Below are 23586 nucleotides of genomic sequence, written 5' to 3'. Positions count from 1 at the left end.
TGGATTTTTTTTTCAAATTTCTTTTAAAACTGTAAATAATCTGTTGGGTTTTGTTGTTTTTTTTATTTTTTTTTCAAATGAAGTACTGCTGTCTCTTGCAGAGAGTTGTTGAATCCTTGCTTCTGCATTCCGAATGCTCAATGTCTTTGCCAGTCCACTCAGCCCCTCCAGGAAAGGAGAAGTTGAGGGTCCACTTTTGTATGGTACAAACAGCATAACTTGACAGAAGAGGACAAGTCTGAAGAGCACAGTCTGGTTGGGGCTTGGAAGAGTTTAAACCTAAGGAAAGACTTACATTCAGGCTGCCCGACCCCTGGACTTTGGAGGTAAAACTGTTTGCTCTGTGATCCTCACATAGATACAAGACAAGCAGCAGGATCAGACTTGCAGGGGATTGGGGCAAGTGATTCCACTGAGCAAGCAGGAAACACCACTGATGTTTCATTTGTGGATGGGAGGAAGAGGAGCACTGTGCTTCTTCAGAATATGGGCACTGTGTCTGCAACAGGTGACATCAGACTAGCATTTGAAGGTACTTGGAATATAAACTTGGTTTTCAGCCAGGCTGACAGTTTAGAGCCACTGCTGTTCTAAACTTGAACTACTGATGTGCCGCCAATGGCACTGCATGCTCCTCTCCCATTCCAGAAGCCAGGCATGTAGGTAGTGGTGGGGTTGGGCTAAGCCTGTCAGGCTCTGAAGCTTCCTCTCCACTTACAGTGGCATTCCTGAGTTCTTGCCCAGATTGTGCTGTTTGGATTTCCACAGTGCAGGACATGCTGAATCTCAACGTTTTGGCTAGACAATTGGAAGTGCACTCAGACCTCCTTCCTGCAGGAATACAGGACTCAGCTGAAATACCTACATGAGCCTTGTTTTTCAGGAAGAGGCTTTGTGACCTTCTATAGCAGGAAAGAGGCAGCACTGACCTCAAGGCAGTAGTGAAGCATGATTTTTCCCTGGGAAGATTGTCCCATTTCTTGAGGAAGGCCTGTGAGTAACAGAGATATTTCAGGCAGTGTAGCTGATGCAGCACAGGGATGGATACATGGATACATGATGTGTGCAAAGGTCATATTTAGACCTTGGTGGTAGTGCTTAAATTCCTTCTGCACCACAAAAGCGAGTCTTCATGAGTCAGGAGAGTGTTTGAAAGGTATTGGGTTGGCACTTGGCGGCGGCAAAGGGCTCTGAATGTCATTCTCCACCTTCCACATTTCTGGATCAGTATAGTTCCAGCAGATAGCATTCCTTCTGTGTTGGATTTCCTGGCTTGCTGCCATAGGCTGCTGTCACTTACACAGGACTGGAGTATGTACAACAAGCCCTAAGAGTGTGCAGGTTGGGTTTTAGGTATGGGATAAAGTGGTCTATGATGTGGCAGTGCAAATGTTGGGATAAATGCTGTGCTGAGTGGTGAGGGCTTGAATTGATAGCCACTCCTTAGGCCTGGGGAGCAGGAGTTTATGTCTGGCATGGGTAACAAGGAAGATAAAGTTTTGCATAATACTGAAAGGATTTGAAAGGGGTCATCTTCTCAACATCTAAGTGAGGCCTTGGCGAAGACAGTATGTGTTGAACTAGCAGTGCGGTGGAGTCTACACAAAAACTAGGGAACATGCAAAAGGTTTTCTTATTTTGTAGATTTTTTTTTGTCAATTCTGTGTCCTTTGTGCAGAGGAATTTCTAAAGCTGACATGAGTTGTCTGGGCTTTCAGTCACTCAGAATTCTCAGTGTCTTCTTTGTCTCTTGCAGCAGAAGAACACTAAATTGAGATTGGATGACTGGGTGATAGATAAGAAGGGAAAAAAAACCAGAGATTGGGAACTCAAGATTGGAGCAGCAAGGGATGTGTTGGAACCAATACAGCCCTCTCCATAAAGTGATATCTATTAATGATGTCACAGATGGCAATATCATTGCAAATGCTTATGTTTTATGTTTCAGCAGACCTGTAGCTTCTTCCAAAGTGACATAATGGAGATCTTTGACTCTGAAACTGCAGCTGACAGTCAAATCCAAATTATGGCTTCAAAACACCGAAGTTGGCGACAGTCCACCTAATTTCTGTAATAGCCTAAGGCAGCTTTTAATAATTGACCTCATTTTCACAGAATCAAAATAGTTTAGGTTGAAAGGGACATCAGGACATCATCTGCTCCAGCCACCTGCTCAACATACAAATTAATCTACTTTTATTATACTAAATTAAACAAAAAATCAATTTCAAGAAAAGAACAAATATTACCAGTTTCCTTCTACTTGCAGTGTGACCCTGATGAGTGGTGGGGAGTCTGGATTTATAGGGGAAAACATTTAGGTAATCTTATGAGCAGATATTATTATTGTGAGAGTGTTAAAATACCTGCCTAGCTTTTAGATCTGGGGAGCTGAACCAGATTGTAATTATCTTCCACACAGCACAGACAGAATTATTAATTACTCTACTCTCATGTGGCCGAATCTACGCCCATATCACTCCAGTGACACTACAGCTGGGGCTTTGGACACAGTCACAGTGAGTTGTCTGGTGTTGTGAGAACACAATAAAGCAGCACACTGCTTGGTGCACAAATAGGACCTTGCATTAAATTTATGGGGCTAAAAGCTTAGAAAATGCTGTATTTCACTTCTAAGTTGAAGGTACTTTTTGCAAAAACTTAGTCTGTCATTTATGGAAACACTTTTTAGGAGAGAAATTCATTTTCACCTGGAAGGATTTCAAGAGAAGCTGTTAAACCAGTAATTTTTCCATACAGAAGTTCATAAAGTAGAGAAAGAACACAAATAGAGAGAATTTAGCTCCTGCATATACTTCATTTCCTTCTGCTGCCTTCCCACATATTCAGGCTCATTATGTCCCTGTGGCAACTCCAAAAAATATATAAATAGAAGAGAAATTCTAAATCAACCAGCTGCATATGTTTGTCCCCACTTTTAATTCTGCAGTCACATTGAAAAGTGCATTCCACAGTTTGTATTTTCCCTTTTCTATTCCTGTCCCTTACCAATGGTATTCTTCCTTGCAAGTTCTTTCTGCGCACATGTTGCAGGCATTCATCGCCTTGTCATTTGGAGTGCCACTCATCTCTAAAAATGTTGCTGTCTGCAACCTCTTTTTGGGAAAGCCATCATGGATTCCCTTTGTAGGCAGTGGAGCCCAGAAGGCAGCTCAGCAGACCAGATGCAGGTTGGAGTAGGCTGAATGCCTTTGCTTAGGTCTCCATGGCTTGTAAAAGGAATGCAGGGCGCTGTCCTCACCTGCAGAGATCTGTGTGGCAGTTTCCTGTATGTGGTAATGAGTGTGGCTTTACTAATGTTTAACCAGGTTATTCTGTTCACCTTATGTACACGGGTTCAGCCCCTAAAGATGTCCTTAGTGATGGAGCCATCATTCCTGGGAGGGATGGTTCACTCATTCCATGTAGCTGCAGTCTCTGGTGGCTCTCTGAGCTCTCTGCATTACACACAAAGCTAGGCAGCAGCATGTGACTACTGATTTCCTTTAGTCAGAAAGCACTGCTGGGGCTGCAATGTCCCAGTGGAATTGCATTAGAGGTTTCCTCTCTAAGTACTGAGCCTTTCAGGATTGCTTTCCAACAGCACACTGAATGGTCTAAGTGGGGAAGGGAGTTTTAGCAAGCAGTCAGTCATCAATAGCATCCTGCTCTTAAGCCAAGGTAATGATGGCTAGTTTGAGTGTGCCTGCATTTTCCCTAAGTGCCTGCAGGTCTGCTCCCTGAGTGCAGGTATGTATACGTGTGCAATTGCCCTCATCATGTGCAGCCAAGCCAGGAGAACAGTGTGTTTATAGAAACTGTCCTTAAGAGCGATTGCCTCTTGAAGGAGTAGAGCCCAAATAAGAGGAGTGGGACTGTCTCCAGCCAGCCCTGGGAGACGATGCTGAGAGCATATTGAAAAGCTGTCTTCAGCAAAAGCTTGCCAGTTTAACAACTCTGTTCACTGTTCCTATTGCACAGTGGGCTCTTTGACGCAACAGAAAGAGCTGCCTTTTTTTTTTTTTTTTTTTGCTTCCTCTTAAATCCGCCTGGCCAATTTAAAGCTTGTGGATATTTCTTCCCCCTCGGGGAAAGCTTATGTGAGGATTTTCTTTTTTAACAGTTCATTCCGTGAAACCATTTTTTTTCTCCTTGTTTGCTGTTAGAAAATGTTGAAGCTGAACATAAGGCTTTCATTGCAGGTCAGTGACTGAACTCTTGACCAAAGCATTTAACATTTGAGTGTCACTTTGGTAAGCACTGTCGTTTGGGAGGAAAAAGCAAGTTAATAAGGCTGTATCGTGTGAGCCCATGTGTGCCTTCTACTGGAATAGAAATCTTTTTATGTCTCCAGTGTCTGGGTTCTGTGTGGATGAATTTACAATCTTCCTTTTGTGGACAAATGTACTGAATTAATATTTTAGTGAGCATGGAGGTAATATCACAGTTAAGTCTATATTATGTAAATCCTGAATGTCTCTACTCCCGTAAAATGCAATAAATCATACTATGAATTTCAAATATATAAAGTTCTTGTCTTTTTTTTTGCAAGGATTGTCTTTTTGAGTTTTAATTTTTTATTTCTTTTCTGCACTCTTTACTGGGAAGTGTGTTATTCCTGGGCACATGCTGTCTGAAGGAAAGATAGTTATTTGCTACTTTGTATTTCTGCTTAGATTGCTATCAAGGGAACTAAGAAAGGATGTAGGCATATTGTTAATGTCTCTCTTCAAGCTGTATTTGAGGTAAGGCAATTTTTTATCCTTATCTCTGAAATTAGACTATGAAGTAGATGCAGTATTTACTTTCATTATAGTTGCTAAGATTATCCTGTTGCAATTTGTTTTTCTTATTGATAAAATATGTTTATACTTGTCACAAAACTGTTCCTTCTCTATGTGAGACTTAAAATCCTGTATTTTTATTTCAACAATGTCTACTACATATCTGCATGTTCCTATTAGCCTGTGTTCTCTGGATCAATGAAAGATCATTTTTTGCAATTGCTTTGATTTTGTCCACTATGCTTATCATATTGTGTGGAAGTGAGCGGATTTCTTGACCTGGGTGGGCAGTTCTTATGCAAACTTTGTAAAACTGAGTTTCAAATTGTTTCCACTGTGAATCACTTTCCTTGTAAAAGAATTACTTTTATGGTAATGTTTAACTTGAGTAGAATTGTTTTCAAACATGTACAATGTACTTTTTGTGTATTCTTTTTTAAGAGCAGTCCAAATAAAATAGTTATTCATATCAAGCTGTTTACTTCCTTGTCTACTTAATGTTGCTTCTTACAGGAAGTATATAGCTTTAAAAGGTTGAATCATTATTTTTGAGCATCAGAATAGCTGAAAGGTGTCACTGCAACATTGCCCAATGCAACTGCATTGAAAATGGATTTGTGTGGGACACCACTATTGGTGAGTTATAATTAGTGCATGGGGAATTAGAAAATACTACTTCTTGTTCATATTTCTTTTCAAGCAATTTATGAGCTTGCCATTCAAGGGATGTTAATTTTTCTTTTCTGTATCAAGGTTGCAGTTTTTATAATTCAAGATTTTTGCTCATGCTTTCTATAGTTTTCTCATTATTGAAATCAATCTAGCTGAATATTTGGGGCATCTCTCACAAAGGGAGTCTGTATCTTTTAAGGCAGACATGCTGTACTGCATGTCCAGAAGCACTTTTGATTTAGCAAAATGTTTTAAATCTATCTTGTTTGGCTCCTCAGATCTCTGAAGCTGTTTGCTGTTTGAATTCCACCTAGTGTTAGCTTCATTCAGAAGTGTCCTTTAACAGTTTGTCAAGAGGTTTTTTTTACTTGGGATGGGGTAAGGAATGATAGAGGGCAGAATTACAAAGTTACACTAAAGTATTTTTCATTTTATAGAACAAAAATTTTTACCACTGTAAACATTTACAATATTCAAATGAATAAATTAATTCTAAGAAGGTTTAAAACTCATTGAGGCTTAACTTTCTTTAATCAACATTACACCAAATCTTATTATTTTCTGTCATCTTATTTTTTGGAGTTAGAAATCCATATCCTGTCACAGTGCAAATACCCACTTTATGTCTGCAACCTCTTTTCTCTGTCAAAAAAAATTTCCTTTATTCCTTATTCTTAAAGTTATCTCAAGTTGAATGTTCCTTTAAAAACTTAAAATTAAGCAGTATAATAAACTAATGCAGTCTTTATAGAACATGTTTTCTGAACCTTTTTATGAAAAAAATAGGTAGGATCTCTGATTCACCATCCTTGGCAGAGGGTGTACTGGGCTGCCTCCCTTCCCTTCTGATCTCTGCTTTGTGAGTAGCCAGTACTGCTTTCCAAATCTAATTAGAGTCTCACCATGATGTGTTGACATTTCTATGGACATTACTTTGCCAGAAAACATGAATGGAGAAGGAGGATAAGTGATGTGTATGGCTTGGTGTGTTCTTTGGGATCTTTGGAGTTGATGCAGTATCTTACTGGATTCCATCCTTCTTGCTTTCCATGACTTACTGGAAGGTGTTAATTTTTTTCCATGATGTTTGTGGTGTCAGCTTTCTACCTAGTCAACGTAGCAGAGCTCATGGCTTGCTATATTTCACCTTGCATGCCCCAAACTGGGCTCCTATTACCTGGTTAACTGAGTGCTTGTTTTCTTACCTGTGTCTTGCCAAGAAAAGGCTCATTAATCTAAACCATGCACTATCCAAGAGAGGTTAAGTGGAAATGCACTATGAACTTTTGTTTGTAACAATGCACTTAGAAACACTTACTAAAGATATGGACAAAAAACATAAGGCAAAAATGCTGAATCTATTTACACCTAGCTTCTATTTTCTTTCACCCTGTCCTGCTGACTTGATCCTCTTCTGACAAAATTTTTTTGTTTGCATGTAGCTTACCTTTCAGGCCACATCTCCTGGAGAAAGCCTGCTCACAAGCCTCCATCCATTAGTTACCCTCTGGTGAGAGAAAGCTCTGTCACACTGCATTTTTGTCCACACCAGCATACCTCAGGGCATTTTCTGATTCTTGAAGAAACTCTCATTTTTTATTCAGTTGCACTACAAAAGTTTTGAGACAGTGCAGTGTTAATCTTTCATCCTCAGCTGTTTGTGTGTACCCAGATAAGATGTCATCATTGTCCTCAATTGCTTCCTTGTTAGAGACTCACAGATATCTTTATTAGTGTAGGTGTTACATTCTTATACTTGACTGGTTAGTCAAAATAGGAATAAATGTCTTCCCCTCCCTTCGGGACTTAGTTTGCAGAAAAATGTCTTCATGGTGAGCTGTATTCTGTACCAATGAGTAAATTAACACATTCAATGTTGTGCAGAGCTCTGTCTTTCCTCTGACATGGAGACAGAAAGTTGATTGTCAGAAGATAGCAGAGAGCTGTGTGTTTTTTGGTTTTGTTAAGGTACCTCAGTGTTAGAGTAGTTACAGTTCTGGATTCTGTTTTCAGGTTCATCATCAACAGGTTTATGTGTTTTAGGCTAAACTGTACTTTTTTAGCCCACTTCCATGCCAATGGCAATGTTCTTAAAAGTACATTGCATTGAACATTGTTTAAGAATCATCTAGTTCCAACCCCCCTGCCATAGGCAAGCACACCTTCCACTAGATCAGGCTGCATTGCCTTGATAACAGAAAAATGTTACTGAGTCACCTGGACATGAGCATCATCCTCCTAAAGTAACAGAACAGTGATGGAAACTCTACTGAAGTTAAATCCTCAGAACTGCTTTTTCCTTTTTCCTCTCCATTATGTGTCTGACAGTGGTTTGGCAATTTACTGGCAAGAAGACATGGAGCAATATGCACTCCAGCAACATTGGAACAGTATGTAGATACCCCTGGGAATTGTTTCTACTGGAGATGGCTGGGCAACAAGAGGTTTCTGGCTTGCTATTTCTTAAAAGAATTTTTTTTTATAGCTGAGGCTATAAATAGTTGACAGTTCTTAAATTGAATAATCCCAGCTTCCTTTCCAGGGTAAGAAACTGGATCAAGATTTTCAAAGCCAAAAGTCTGCAGCCCAATATATCTATTAATCATCTGCTCATAATGTTGCTCAGATTTTGAGGCAATTCTCTTATTGTTCCTGTTTTGTGTATGGTGAAAAGACTCACATGGAATCTTGCCACTGGGCCAGTGGCAGAACCAAAAGCTGGACTTTTATGTCCTCCATTTAAGGTCAGACTTTTGACTACTAGATTATGTTTTATTGTATAGCCATATTTAGAAATCAGAATCACTTAATTCAAACTAGTTGAGTGATCTGTAACTCCATCTGGTTTACTAAGAGATAATTTCTTTTGAAAGTTGGCTTAATAAAGAATTACAGGCCAAAATGTTCAAACCACAGGAGTGATTGAATATCCAAAGGCCTCCCAGGCACATGCACCAAGGCAGAGAGTTTCAGAGAGTTTCATGTTACCCAGACCAGTACTGATGGTCAGTGGTTTGTGTTGCACTCACACTTTTTGCTAGGATATGAATGGTGAAAGGTAAGGAGATGTTCTGTCACCTGTGCTGCCATTCCTGCTACCAAGGCGGTACTTCAACTACATCTGGGAGGGCAGAATATTTCAATCTTAAAAGTGGGATTTTAATACTTGTACAATTTTAAGATTTTTCCAGTATTTTCCCCTATGAATTGATTTAATAGAAGGTAGTTATGAAAGTCCTGGCCATGATCATAACAGAGTTAGACAGAGCTACATGTGCCAGGGATCAGTGGTAATCACTCAGTGAAATAAGTGGCTTCCAGTTTTGAAGGGTGCATTTTTATTTTTTAGCTTTTGTAGCCAGTCACCCAACCTCTGATAGGACAGTTAAATTTCAGCTTGCCCAGACCAGAGTATGCCTATATTTGGGTTCTTTGATTCATGTATCCTATCCTACAACTGATATTTTCATTAACATTTACAATGACCACGTACATACCATCTTTCTTCACAGAGGGAAACTTTGAGGTGTATTGATTTTGAAAGGAGGAGCTTTACATCAAATAGTCTTTCCCATGTGTGCTTTTAATGTGGAGCCAGTATTTTAGGAAAGCATTCCTCTTCAGTTAGAATAGTCTGAAAATAGAGGTAATAGAGGTAAAGTTTTGAAAAACTCTTTGTACAGGAAACTTTGCATTATTTTATTTGTGAGAAGGTGTAGCCTTTAGATTTCAGGGAAGAGATTTTAAATAAACTTTGGGAAATCTTGCAAAAAGCTATTAGCCAAATATACAGTGGTGTGCATAATGAATCATGTTACCTGCACTGCTTTTTTCTCATCATACTTCTATTAAGTAAAAAAACTGTCTGAAGGGAATATATAACACATCATAATGTTACCTCTAATCCTAGCAAATTTAAACAGAAATAATTTTAAATTAATGAACTTACTGTGAAAGTATTGGTTGCTAGCTTAAAAATTGATACAGAGATTTGTTTGAGCCACAGGGATAGAAAACATGCCACTGACCTTTCAATTTACAGGATAGTATAAGGTGATTTTATGAGATAAAAGTCAGTTTTCTGATACTTAATTGAACTATGTATATAAATTTATGAATTAATAAGCTACTCCAAAAATATAGCGGCTTTCTCTGAAAATTGTTCAGGAAATGAAAAGCACTTACATAATGTTAAAGAATGAAAGGAAAATTTCTTAGCATTAGAGAAAGGAAAATAAAGCTTCACTCTAAAATCCTTAGGAACTAACTACACTAAGAAACTAGATCTTCACAAGTTAAGATACCTGCAAAATAGTTTTGAGAGCACATCTCAGAACCCTTAAAAGTGTTGTTATGACTTGGTGGCCCTAGTTTTCTGATGGGGCCAAAAAAAGTTTAGAATTCAGTGGGTATGGATGTTTGCATTTGTCCAGTGTGGTTTAGACTTCGTTTTTCTTCCTTGCTATTGGATCTGCCTTTTGCTATGACAGCCAGATAGAAGAAGCTGAAGAAGGCTGCTGTAACACACCTTGTTTGCCAGCAATTCCAGGGAGTGGCAGGAGAGACAGAGCTATATGGGGTGCCTGCATGTGCTGTGTACGCCAGCTGCATGAGTATGTGGGGAGCAGAGCACTTCAATTTCACCAAAGCACCTCTTATACTGGAGTGCTGGTTCTTCCTGGTTAGCACAGGTGGGCAAGTGAGGAAGTGAGTCACGTCCAAGGAAAATGTAAGCTTTTTTTAGAGATTTTACAGATGTATGTGACTGAATTTTTCCAGTAAATTCAGGGCCATAATTTTCTTACTTTCTTTCAAGCAGTTAATCTGCTTGAGTTGGTGAAAACAGGCTCATCTGGTGATACAGCTTTTTCATTTTCTTAGGGTACTTGTCCATTTCTCATACTCTGATTAGAAACTTTTGGGCTATCAACTACTACTAAGGTCAAAGCTTCAGAACCCAAGTAAAAAAACTTGTCTGGCAGCTACTTAGTAATATTGTAAACTTATTAAACATCAAGAGAAAAAGAGACACAAAGGTGTGGATTAGATTTATGAATTAGGATTTAAAATAAAATCTCAATTTTACCTCTTTCCTAGGAGAAAGGAGCTTGTAAAATGCATTTGAAAAGGCTTTGTATCTCAGTTGGAACCCTCTGGCATTTTACTGAAGTGATCTTAATTTGTTTTCTAACCTCCATCACTGATATCAAGGATTTTTCACTTGTTTAATATTACACTATGATTGCACTTTCATGCAACTCTGGCACGCCCTTTATGTGGGTCACATATTCCTCGTCCTCTTCTATATTGGTCTAGCATTTCTAATTATTTCCATATTCATGGAGCTCAGTCACTACACAGCCAATTGAAACAGGCAGGCTGCTCAATGTCTTTTCCACTCCAGGAGTAATTTAATCAGGGAGTGATTGCATTATTTTGTCAGAGAGCTGAACTGTGCGTGCCAGGTGATCTGCAGCGGAGAAGAGCATCATTATTAAAAGGCTCAGACGTTCCATGCCATTTGTGCTTCTGTGACTTGTAGTGCAGCTAACGGTACTGTCCTGATGTTTCTTCTCATATGCATGATTCAAATGTAGTCAGTTAGAGGAGGTAGAAAAGAGGATGGATGGATGTATCAGGGGACTGAATTTATGCTGCATGAGACTGAGTTTCAAAGATGTTGGGTCCTGTGAGATCCTTCATTGCTGCTGTATTTGTTTTACAGAAGTGCTGGTAGTCACAGAGCAGATTAAGTGTATTTCTTTAGCTTCCTTTTGAAGTTCCATCCTGGAGTTAAAAAATCTTACATGGAATTTTGATATTGGTTCATTCCCACCTAAATATTTCAACTTTCATAAAGCGGCAAAGTAGAGATTTAGCTTTGGGGGAAAAGCCATCAGGGAGTTCTTGCATTCATTATAATCTTCATCCGGGCTGATAATGTGCTCAAACAACCAGAGGGAATAGGTAAGCCTTGGCTGTCACAGGTACCTTAGAACCATGAGGATTTCCTTCCACTGAGAAGAGCCAAATGGATGTCCCTTGCTATCAAAGGGAGTCCAAGGGAAGGGTAAGCTCTTTTCCAGAGTTACCAAGGAAAGAGAGAAGGTGTGGGTGAGGCAGATCACAGAGTGCTTGTGTCACAAATAGCTATGCTGCGTCAATTTCTTGCTGCTGGGGACTGTTATTTAGATGAACATTGGGTACAGGTGACAACTACATTTTCTTTGGAGTCCTTGGGCTGGATTTCAAGCTTCTGGGCATGATTCCATGATGGAAGAATGGCACAGGTGAGGTGAGCATCGTCTTGGGAGTGCCACTGCAAAACTATCCTGAGGTCCCCTTTCAACCTGGTATTCTATGATTATATGATTGCTCAGTAAGACTTTTCTGCTATTTCTTTTAGGAGTTGTGTTTTCACTTTTATATTGTCTTTCAAAAAAATAGAAATTGAAAAAAATTATGTATTCAAATGATGAGAGTCAAATTGTGTCCACAGCTCCTCTCAGCTGAGTATGCACAATAATTAGGTGATTGGTGATAAAATCATCTGACTCCTAAAGTCACAGAGTCAGTTAGACTCTGTCTAACTGATACTTGAACCTTTACAGTGACATGTTAAAAGCTTTCATGTTGGTCTAGACTTCTTTAGTTTCTTGTTTCCTCACTGCAGCTGCCATGGGCATCGCCAATCTGGGCACATTTTCCCCCTCCTATTTGAAGTACATAGACATTTTCCAATTAATATTTATGATAACAGACCTGTGGAGAGGGAAAAACTCCAACCTTCTAGAGGTGATATTCTGATCTAGAGGTGAAGTCTGGTCTTTCACCTTGATATTTTTGGAGAAGCAGTATTCAGCGTATTAATAGTGATGCTAACTCTTACACTGCTAGGGTTGAATCTGGATTGTCCAGTTCCAAAATGCATTTCAGTTCAGTATCTTGTTATGCTTCCTTGCATGATAGTGAAAAGAAGAAGCCACAGCAAGTTATTTCATCTTAAGTACATATCCACTTCTGTTTATTTTCATCATCTTATCTAAATGCATAATATCAGTGATGATACAGTGGGCATCATCATTGTCTTTGCTACAGCTGGAAATATCAAGAGGAAGACAGGGAAATGCACAGGATCATCTTACCTTCAGGAAGGAGACTTGGCCTGCATATGCTGCTGTTCAGTCCCACAATATAGTGACATATATATCTGTCATGTAGGAGTTGATCAGGACTATCTTCCAGACCAGTTTCCAGACTCTTTCCTTTGGAAAGATATTGGAACCTGCATGTGGTGACCTAGAAAGTGCAGTAGTGTTTTGAAAAGTTCTGATGTGCTGCACGCTCATCACCTCAATGCACTGAGAGCTTTTGCTCTTTCTTACAGTGTTCTTTTGTTTTTATTCCATGGGCTTTCTTCAAGAGAGGACCTATTTCCCTATATGAAGGCTGTAGTGTACTTTTGCCTGCTGAATGATACAACTTCTGAGCTGTTGCTCCTCAGCTTATGGTACACACTTAATACTAAACTTTTGGTCTTTCTCATCAAACTGATGTGTATGGTCAGTAGCAGTTCAAGGCAAATATTTCAGATCTCTTAGGACTGAAACAACAAAGCCAAGCCAAAAAAGTGTTACCAGCACTTTTTATATTGCACAGGACAATTTCCATTCAGCTATATCTATTTTCTGGCTAAATATTTATTTGTTTTCCTTGGATATTACATCTTTTTCTTAATTTTGATCTCTTTTAAATTTTTTATTCTCTTTCATCTTTCTGGTGTTCCAGATTAAAATGAATTCACTTGGATTCCTCAAGATTGTATCAAGGTAGAGGAGAAGAATTTCTAAATTGCATTGTTGTTTTTTAGATCAGAAAGCAACTATGACATGAAAACTTATCAGTGAAGATCTGTTGCAATTTACAGAGGAAAAAACCACTGATGTCCTTGTGTTTTGAGACTTATGTCAAAATTAAGGCCTGAGTCTGCACTTGATTCTATATAAGCTGCAGCTAGAATTGGATTTTTGACAGTTTCCCAAGCTAAAACTGACATGGAGGTGCCTTTGTTTTCACAAGTTCCAAAATAGCTGTTTTAAAATTAATCCAGAGAAGGCTGAGGTGATACAGGAGGCAACACAGAAATGAAAAGCTTCTGTCTTGCCCAGTGTATTATTCATCAAGCCTAGGATACCAAACTGGGCTGCAGTATCACCACTCTGATATATTGACACTTATTGTCAATACTGCACTTCTGTGTTCTCATCTATTGAATAATCCTGTTTAATGCCCAGAAATGTCAATTTATATGGAAATCTGGTAGGTCCCAGTAATTTAAATTTGACTCCTGCTGAGACAAGACAGTGATTGTATGTTGTTATTATGTTTCTGCCTTTTTGGTGCTTCATACTTTGTGTCCTCATACCTGTCTCCAGAACACAGTCTCTTATGCTGAATATCTGCTTTTGTCCAGGTTTCCACCAAGTTGACAGCCTCCCTCTTAGGCTGGCCTAAATTGTGATGTACTTAGCACAATAATTTTCGTCTTTCCTCAGGCATTTCAGTATGTGCAGTCCTGGGAGCCTGGACTTGATGTCTCTTTCCAGGGTTCATTTGATTTCTCCTATTTTTTCCTCTGTCTCGATGTCTGATTAGTTTGATACAGTTCACATAATTGTACTGTGATGCTAACTGCATTATCTCTGAGTAATCCAAGACATGCAGACTGACATTTGATTTTCAGTGGAATAGCAACTGGGGAAGAGGTCTGGTTTGTCTTCACAAATATATTCACATGTAACCTATATTGTCATATGTTATTTGTGCAAGGATAGGCTGAAAAGCTTCTGAAAGATGGAAAATAATAACAAATTCCTATGAAGTAATGTTGGGGTGCTTGGCAAGCAGTGCAGATATGTACCATGGCCCTGAAGTTCCACATGGTAGAAGGAAACACAGTGAGGCTGACAGAGACCAAAGAAGTAACACTGATAACCTATAAGGAACTGGCAAGATCCTCTTCAGTTTCTGCAGAGGAATCTGGGTTCAAGCTTTTTGGGGATGTTTATTGTTCTCTGTCTCAGGAGCTCAGTTAGGAGTCCAGAATGCTAAGCTGAGGTGTGCTTTTGGTCAGAGAGCAAGTGCAAATTTATGCCAGAAATTTCCTCAGAAAATGATTATTCCATGTGGCTTGTGGGAGATATCTAGGCTATGTTTTGACCTTATATTTCAGGCTCTGTTGCTGCTCACCATGGCAATGGGAACTGTGGGGAAATGCTGGTCGTAAATAAGCACTGATACCTTTGATTCAACTGCATCACAGGACAGGTGACCAGGAGTGTCTGAAATGCAGAGCAATGGGCCTGGGGAGGGAGGCAGACAGTCAAAAGTCTATGGGGAGGCAGAAAGCCAGATAAAGACATCTGCCTAGGGTCAGAGAGAAGGACTAAGTTTTCATGTGGGGATGTGTCCTTTCAGATGCTTTTTTTTTTTTTTCCTGCCCTGGTTTACTAAGTTCCAGTAAACAAATAAAATATGTTCTCTTTTTGATGTAGCTTGGCTGAGTCACTACATTTCATAACAGTCAGAGGTGCCCAGAAAGTTTGTTGCAGCTGGATTCAGGCCTGTTGGACTTGCTCAGATAAATACACTTGGTAGAAAGAGGAGTGTTAAGAGCTTTCTAACCCAGCCTACCTTTGGGAAGAAAAAAAGCTGGTAGAGGCTGCACAGGGAAAATAAGAGAGCAAATTGAATGAGGATCCCTGTGCACTCCTCCTGGGGAGAAGTGTAGTTCGCGTCCAGCCCCTGTTGAGCTCTCTAAGGCTCTTCTGATGTTCTCTGCAGATATGTACGTCTTGAACATGTGGGGAATTTTGTTGTTTTGTTGGGGATTTTTTCCCAAACACATTTCAGAATCCAGGCCAGCTACTACAGCTGCTTCCCTTCAGCAAAACTGCTTCAAACCATGCTGAGGTTTTGTGGCTCTTTGTAGCTGCAAACCTACTCACAGCCAATTTCCTCGCTTTACAAGGGTATTTTAGCAACATAGTAATTCTAAGTCGTTCCACAAATGCCCTGTTTTGTCTCCATTTGTTTACTCCTCACTTGTTTCTTCCAAATATGTTTTTCCATCCCTTTAGCAAAGCCAAGTGAGTCCATAGTGCTCCAACAAAGGTATATCAGTGTTGATGGAGGAGCCTGGAGGAATGCTTGAGGACAGCACAATCCACCATTTAACCCAGTCCTTTCTGATTCCTAGGATGCAGATTTCAGGTTTAAGCAGAGTAGTTTGTTTTCCCACAACCACATGGCTTCTTTGCATGCATGTGGTCTGAGCATTAAGCAGCAGCAATAAGCAGCAGCAATCAGAGCCTGCAAACAGCCTGATGCATTAGGAAATCTAGACTGTGCTGCTTGTTTACTTGGATTGTAAATGTCATCTTGGCAAGTGATCTCCTGTCTTGCATTCACAGTTTGTAAGTTGATTCTGAGTTTAAATGGCATCAGCTGGGTAATGAATTTTAAGGTTTGTGTTTCTGTTCTTTAGTGACCCTGTGCACATGACATGAAGGTGCAAAGCACCTCTGAAGCTCCTTTCAGATGTTCAATCACAGTGTATGTACTGAGCTAATCAGAGGGATTTGACATTTTGATATTGAATAGATTAACTAAGGACTAAAAAAATATTACTGTAATTTTCAATGAAGTCAAGCATTGACTGGTCTAAATAATGGCTCTGGTCAGATGGTCTACTTGTACTGTTCATTAATAGCAGTTACTACTGCTGTACTGATGTTTTGGACGGACAAAACTGCTTCACAAAGAATCAGTACTGATTGATATTCAGCAGATAATACTGTTCTATGCCTTGAAAAGAACATCCTTTTTTTTTTTTTTCCCTCCTTTAGAAATGAAACTAGAACTTCCACAATAAATCATTATGACCTTGGTAATAATTCAGTTTTTCCATTTAGGTGATACATAGATACTCTGCATTTTTTTTCATTCAAGTAAAATTTGGTAAATAAGACAAACCCAAAGTCTCTTGATCCCCAATCACAATGGCATTCCAGAATAAAAGGGAAAATTGTTGAGAACATGCCTGCTTATAGGGGGGAAAGTAGCAAAAGTTAACTAAATGTATCCAGCTATAGGGCTCTAAAAATAATTTTCATGTTGTGTCTGCACCTTTGAAATCTACCAAGGATGCATAAAATCAGATGTGTGAAAACGTTTGCTTTCCATCACTACAGCTGATTTGCTTTTATTAGAAAATTAAAATTTGTAAATTCTTTCTCATTTGATTCCTCAGTAGTTACTGAAGTCAATGGTGTGACTTCCTCATGTTATCTGACAAGTATTAATAAAGTGTTGTGTCAGTGTTCCTGATTTTATGTTCCCTTGAATACAGAGGATTTTGTCTCTGGCACAGGTGTGTCTTGACAGTTTTCAGTTACAGCAGAACTACACATTACAAATGTTCCTCTTCTAGTATCATGTCATCATTACCTTAACTCCTTGTGGAACTTCCCCTTTTTCAAAGGAAAAAAATTTAGTGACCATCACAGTAATATCCTTTTTGTAAGATTTTTTTTTTGGTTACATGTTTCAGTATCTCTAATGAAATTCAAAGTTGAGCTCTACTTTCACAGTGAACCATCTCCTTTTAGCACCTCCTTTCAAGTAGTCTGTGCACTGTTTTAGTTGTGTGAGAAACCTTATCTAGACACCTCATTGCCACCCTGGTGAAAAAAAACCAGTGTGTCCTTTAGAAAGCCTCCTCAGTGTTGCCAGGAATGGATGCAGTGTTTCCAGCTGAGATTGACCAGGTGTTTATTACACCAGGAAATGGCCATGCTGGGGTCTTCAAAATCATGCACTTCTGGTCTATAAAGTGTTTAAACTGTTCAACTGGGCTGTCTTCTGTGGGTGTGGTGGAAGCATTCTTTCATCATTTTGTGATTTTTTTTCTGGTCAGCTTTGCAGACTGAAATGGATCACACCTGAGAACTGATCTGTCTAATGAGTATAGCCTGCATCTTGCAGTGTTGTGCCAAAGTGTGGGTTTGAGCTGAGGGATGGCTGTGTTTTGCCAGTGCTTTAGAGCATGAGCAGTTGAACTTTATTTCTTCTCAGGCCATAAAATATGCTGCTAACAAATGCTCTATTGCATGAGCCTCTAGTGCAGTGTGTATTCAGAGAAAGACTCTTAGATTGAGCTACTCTGGAAAAGGAGGCTGCCTAAAAGAAGCAGCTTCCTTTTCCACCCATTATATCTAGTTGTCTTTAGTTTTGCCCCCTTTGGCTGTACACCAGGGACCCATATCTACAGGGACTTCCATGTGCAGTTCAGCATCTGAGGAAGCCACTTCTCAGCTGCTCCTCTTGTCTCTCTTCAGGCTGGGAATCCTTTGCTGCCTGTGCTAATGGATATAGAAGGCTTATCCTATAACTGCAGGCTGGGGGTTTTGTGTGTAGCTGCCCTCCTTAAACTGCAGCTTTCTGCTTGTAAAGGAGAATGTGCTTGGAGGGAGTGAATTTCATGGGGCATCTCTTCTGGAAGTCAAGGAGTGTGTAGAGCCTCCACCCAGCAAATGGTGCACACATCAAAATAATCGTCCTGAGGGTGTGCCCTTCTTAAAAGTAGGAGGTGGAAAATGATGCTGTGAGATCATGGCAGGAGTATTTACCTTACATTTGCTCCTCAAATTCCTCCTTGTGGTCTGTGTGACAGACTCATGTGAAATTCTAGATCTGCCAACAAATGAGGAACCTCACTGTGTAGCTGCAATATGTGCACAGTATTTAGTTTTAGACTCCTGATTTTAAAGGCTAGATGAGATTACAGAGTTCTAATTTCAAGGTATTTACCATTTTCTTACCCTTTTTCCTCTGGGCTGGAGTCACAGTTTGTACCATATTTAAGGTTTCCAGGCTGATTGCCAGCACTAATGCCTCATTTCAGTAGACCAGCCAAGATGGTTCTGCCAGGGCCTCTGAAGTGGCCTGCACATCTGTTAGGGAGAAAGAAGAAGCTATGGGCCACCATCTGATATTTGATGCCTTGCTGTCATAACAGATTCATTGAGGGCCCAACTGGACCTGATTTCTACTGTGCAAAGTGTTGAACAGTAAGGAACACAATTGTTCTGGGAAGGTTTGCTGTGGAGAAATAGAAAATGGGTAGGAAAACTCACTAGGGAATGTGCAAGGAGTGATAGAAAATTGTGTACTTTCATCTGGAGTAGACCCCACTGCCTGGGAGCCTGGACATTCTGAAAGGAATGCAGCAAGAACCCAGGTAGAGCAGTTGGCTCTAACATCACGGATAATGATGGCAATATTTGCCTCTGGAAGTTGGGATTAAATTGCTTTATTTCTTTAACCATCTGCTTGAAATAGCTTCTTACCATCTTTTTTTCTTTCATCCACAAATTACTTTTATATCAATATGCCACATTTTGCTGTCCTAAGAGCCTCTCAAAGGCTTGCTATTTTTAGGCCTGTAATAATAGATGTGTGCATGACTCCTCAGCTGGCAAGCAGTTGTTAACTCAGACTGGTGCCTGGTTCTTGCATCTTTTTATATTTTGAGTCAACTGTATCTTTTGAGGTAGAATATATGAAATAAGCAGAAGTAGGTGTATAAAACCAAAGGGGAGGCCAAAACCATCTGATTTTCATTATATTCGTTCCCTTTTCTGCTGAGTGCATCTTGGGTGTGTTGGACTTGCTGGAGATACACTGAACTATTGCACTGTACAGGTTGGCTGATGTCTTGTAATCCTGTAAAAGTAACTGAAGTTAGAAATAAACTGAATAAACAGTAGGACACTGGATTAGTCTTACAGGGGGCAAGCCAGTGTATAAAAGCTATCAGGAGGGTTTCCACTTCCTAGAATGTTACCTTAGTTCAGTTGTGGCAGTAATGAACACACTGCAACTATGTAATATAAGTTAATTGGCATTATGTGATGATGGCTCTTCAGGTGATTAAGTTAGCCAGGTAAATTCCCTGGGCTCCCATCAGGAATGTGGCTAGATGGAGTCCAGAAGACAATTCAGGAACTAAGTGCAGGAGCCTGACCTTAGGTAATGTAATAAATGAGATCTCTCAGCAGCATATCTCTTACAGTAAACAAGGGAGAGTTCTGCCTATGATTGTCTGTAAGATATTCATGTTCTTTGAACTTCCCAGTTATTTACATATAATACACTTTTCTTTGTCCTTTTTGACTGCAGCTTAATAGAATCAAGTACTGATCAAGAAGACTAGCTATTGAAATTGGTTGTCCTCTTTCAGAAGTAGCTAAAAGCAGTACCTAAGCATATAGTAAATGCAACTTCTCTGAGAAGGAGATGGGAAAATACCAATTTTGAAGCAATGAAAGTCAAAATCAGGGTAAAAATCCACAAAAGTAATGAAGGAAAGTAACATTTCCCAAACAGAAGAATTGTTTCTTGTGCATATCTGCAAAAATACAAACTTATGCTTGGGGAATAAATTGATCATCAAAATCACAAACATTAAAAAGATTTCTTTGCTTACAAGATTTTTTTTCACCTTCCAAAGCACTTGGTATCCTCTAAGAGATGCAGTGTAAACCATTACAGAGATGGTTGATATCATCTGCTCTACCAGGCAATTTTTCTTACCTATATTTTCCTTTAAGAACACAGAGATTTCCCACAGCTTCTTCAGTTTCACTGAGTTTTTGTCACGCTTTCAATGCAAAGTTTGTTGTCAAGGGTACGTGCCACAGGAGAGAATTAAACCACCAAAATCCCCTGGGCATGCACCAACCTAGTGCTTAAAAATTCTCCCTCTCTGTGAATTTTGTTTGAACCAGGTATGGCTTGCTTTTTATCACATGGTCCACATCCACATGCTGACACCATTTGCTCATATTTCATTCTTTCCTGTAGGAACTTTCAGCTGCAGTTTAACAACTAACATGTTCCACCAACACTTACTTTCCTTCCTCTTTTAGACAAAAGGCTGTTAAGTTCTCTTGACATTTGTCCTTAAGATGCCAGTCCTGGAAAACTCTGCCTGTTATTTTGACTGCAGTTGGAAAAAGGAGCTGCTTTTACATCCATAGGAGAACGATTTTTCTTTTAGGGACTAATGAACTATTTGTAGTGAGACATTTCACTGCTATTTCTAATAGCCCTTGTTGAACCCTTGCTCTGTGGTAATGGAACAACATAGGGAAAGAAAGCAGTGGGGATGTAGGGAGTTAAACTGAGTTAAGCTGTCACAAGTTGGTACTGAAAATGGTATGATTTTAATATTTCACAGAGAACTGTGGAATATTAAAAGGAGGGAATGGAAGAAAACTGTAAAGGCATAGCAGCACTTTATTCTTTTTGTTTCATTAGCTTACACAGCTGTGCCAGCACACATCCTAGCCAATCTTTGTTAAAATAAAAATAATGCTGTCATTTGCAGACAGGTTTCCATGTGGAGAAAAACAAAGACTCAGTAGCATGAAGCTTAAACTCATAAGGAAATTTCTTTTCTTTAAGTATTCTGGTAGGCTATGAGATTACGCTTTTTTCTCTATTCCTGTTTTCTGAAAAACATTGCACCTAAGGAACAAGGATAAGCAGAAAACTGTTTTCTTAAAAAAAATTAACTATCCTTAAAAAAAAAGTGTTTGCATCAACTTTGATACAAAGTTACATTAAACCGAGTCAGATACTTTCGTGGTACAATGAGGAAAAATGTTACAGAGTAAGATGATATTGTTTGCATTATTTCATAACTTCACATGGAATGGTTTTGCTTCTGATTGAAGCCTGAAGTTCTTTCAAGGGATAGGCTCTTTGTAACTTTTCAGGAAATGCTGAGCTGACTGCAGGGTGTACCTCTCCTGTGTAACAAAAGGGGAAAAAAGGATAGCTCTTGCTGGTAGGGGAAACTGGCTTTACTTATGTCGTCAATCAGCTCTGTGTTAGGGAACCAGGATGCCTCTTGTGTAAACTGTTAACATTTAATGTATTTCTAGCTAAATGACTGGGTTTAAGAGCTATTGACAATATGCAATAACTGCAATTAAAATCTCCTTAATAAACTACAGTTTTAATCCCAGATAACAATACAGTCAATGAAGGAACTGAAATTTCTTAAGGACCAATGAGAAACTATGTTTATGGCTGTAATTTGGTATATAAGAGAGGTGTAAAATAGAATATCAGACTACTTGTTTGAATTACTTGTTAGAATTGCTTATAAAGCAATTGAAAGATAGATTCCATTTTTAATATGATTTGAGGATCAGAGATGAAAACTTAACTAAAGTAACTGTGATCAGGTGTCTCATTAACACTTGAAAATGTGGCTCGGTTTACTTAACTAAAGGATATAGAAATGTGAAGACATTTTTCATAAATGTAAAAGAATATTTTTTTCTTGTAGCCATTTGACCAAAAGCAGTTTTCTGTGGACCTGTGTGCATTCTGACACCTTCAAAGATACAGAATCTGACAGGAATTGGAAATTTGAAGCCCTGTGATTTGTTAAAACAAAGTAGGCATTCTCAACCTATTGAAATATTTCATTTAAAAATAAATCTATGTAAGTAATAAAATATGATACAATGATGAACATCTTCATTCTGTTGAAATCAATTGATCTGAATGAAAGTTTGTAGACAGCTGTGTTTTGCAAGATAGTTCTTTAATTTTTGGTTGTACTCAGGGTTTTTTTTTTTTAATTCCTTTTTGGAAGAAGAATTTCATGGTCAAGAGGATAGAAAACTGTGTAATATAAAATATTAAAAAGCCTTCCTTTCTTTTCATCTCTGCCTAGACCTTTGCTGCGATTTATCTTTTCAAGTTCCCATAGTAAAGAATAAGCTAGTTTAATGATGAAGGTGAAGTCAGTGAGATTCAAGTATTATGTGAGCTCCAAATTAAAAAATGGAAAACATATTTGGAAACTTCTTCTAGAAAGAGGAAAACTGTTTTACTGAAATAACTGAAAGAGCTTGGGCTTTTCAAAGAATTGCTAGGAGATGGTTTCCTGGTATATCAAGGAAATGCTGGGCCTTTGACCAAAACCACGTATCAAAACAGTGGTGCTGAAGGAAAGGACACCTTGTGGCATGTTGTTTCCGAGTAACACTAACCTGGAGGAGGAAGGAAGTGGGGGCTGAATCAGGGCCCTGGCCTCTTCCTGTCAGTACAGACCAGACTGACAGCCAAATGCAGATCAGTGGAGCTTGGGGGCTGGTACAGGAGAGCTGTTAATGCTGCATGTATTGGTGCTCTGTGCAGAGCCTGGGTAGCTTCTCTAATTCTGAACCAGGTTGCAGTTGTTTTCTGCCTTCATGGTTATTAGTTTGTAGTCTAAAACTTGATTTTCTCCTGTAATGTAAACCACAGATTAAAAGTCATTTTGGTCAGCAAAATTAGTTCCTATCCTGCTAATTCTTGCTCAGCCTAGATAACCTACCTAATCCTTAATACCTTGGCTATCAAAATGTTTTTTTCTGTTGTCTCTTTTGCTCTTAATTATTTTATTTAAAGCTCTATATTGATACCATGCTACGCAGAAAATTTAATTTCAAGTACAAGGAGCTCAAAATTTAGGGCTCTGCATTGCTATAAGAATATAACATTAGACTTCTGGGAGCCAGATGTCTCTTCTCAGTTTCCACATGCTGGACTCAGGAGGGAGGAAACCTCTTCCCCTGCCAACTCTGCTGGAGTTAATGAAGTTCAAGTCCACATTCAGCTTGGTACAGAGCATTCTAGCTGTACCAGGGATTTCTGGCAAGGAGAGGAAGACATAACCTCCAGGTCAGGCTGGATTGTTCAAACATCTTAAATCTCTATTGCTACCTTACAGGGACCTTGATGGGATAGATGCCTCCAGTCCCTGTTACTGTACTTTATCACCTCACAGCTTTTCTCAAATCAGGGGGGTTTCACTGCGCTGTGCACTTGTAGCTGAAGGCCTGGACTGGCAGCTAAACATATGAAAGGTTTTATAGCCTTGACTAAAGAAGTCCTAGTCAAATATGGGAAGAGATACAAAATGCTTTCCACCCTGCAGCTCAGCCTAGCTAGGCGTTTCTGTTTCTGAACACAGCTTAGCCATGCACGGATAAATGATGCTTTTGCT

General features: G+C 39.2%; 1 protein-coding gene across 4 annotated transcripts in view; it reads left to right on the top strand.

Moving 5' to 3' along the window:
- Positions 1-4108: 4108 nt before the first annotated feature.
- Positions 4109-23586, top strand: part of CSGALNACT1 (chondroitin sulfate N-acetylgalactosaminyltransferase 1) — a 41697-nt gene continuing 22219 nt past the window's right edge. For 2 of the 4 annotated variants that reach the window (XM_036382953.2, XM_036382950.2), the window contains exon 1: positions 4109-4202. The gene's annotated coding sequence lies outside the window, so the exon portion shown is untranslated. Of the gene's footprint in view, positions 4203-4676; positions 4746-10993; positions 11010-23586 lie in introns of those variants that run through there. The other 2 variants (XM_036382949.2, XM_036382952.2) reach the window with 2 other exon arrangements.

The sequence above is a fragment of the Molothrus ater genome, chromosome 4 (assembly GCF_012460135.2).
Source record: "Molothrus ater isolate BHLD 08-10-18 breed brown headed cowbird chromosome 4, BPBGC_Mater_1.1, whole genome shotgun sequence".
Taxonomy (NCBI): Eukaryota; Metazoa; Chordata; class Aves; order Passeriformes; family Icteridae; genus Molothrus; species Molothrus ater.
The sequence above is the reverse complement of the archived record's forward strand: the minus strand, read 5'-3'. Positions and strand labels throughout refer to the sequence as shown.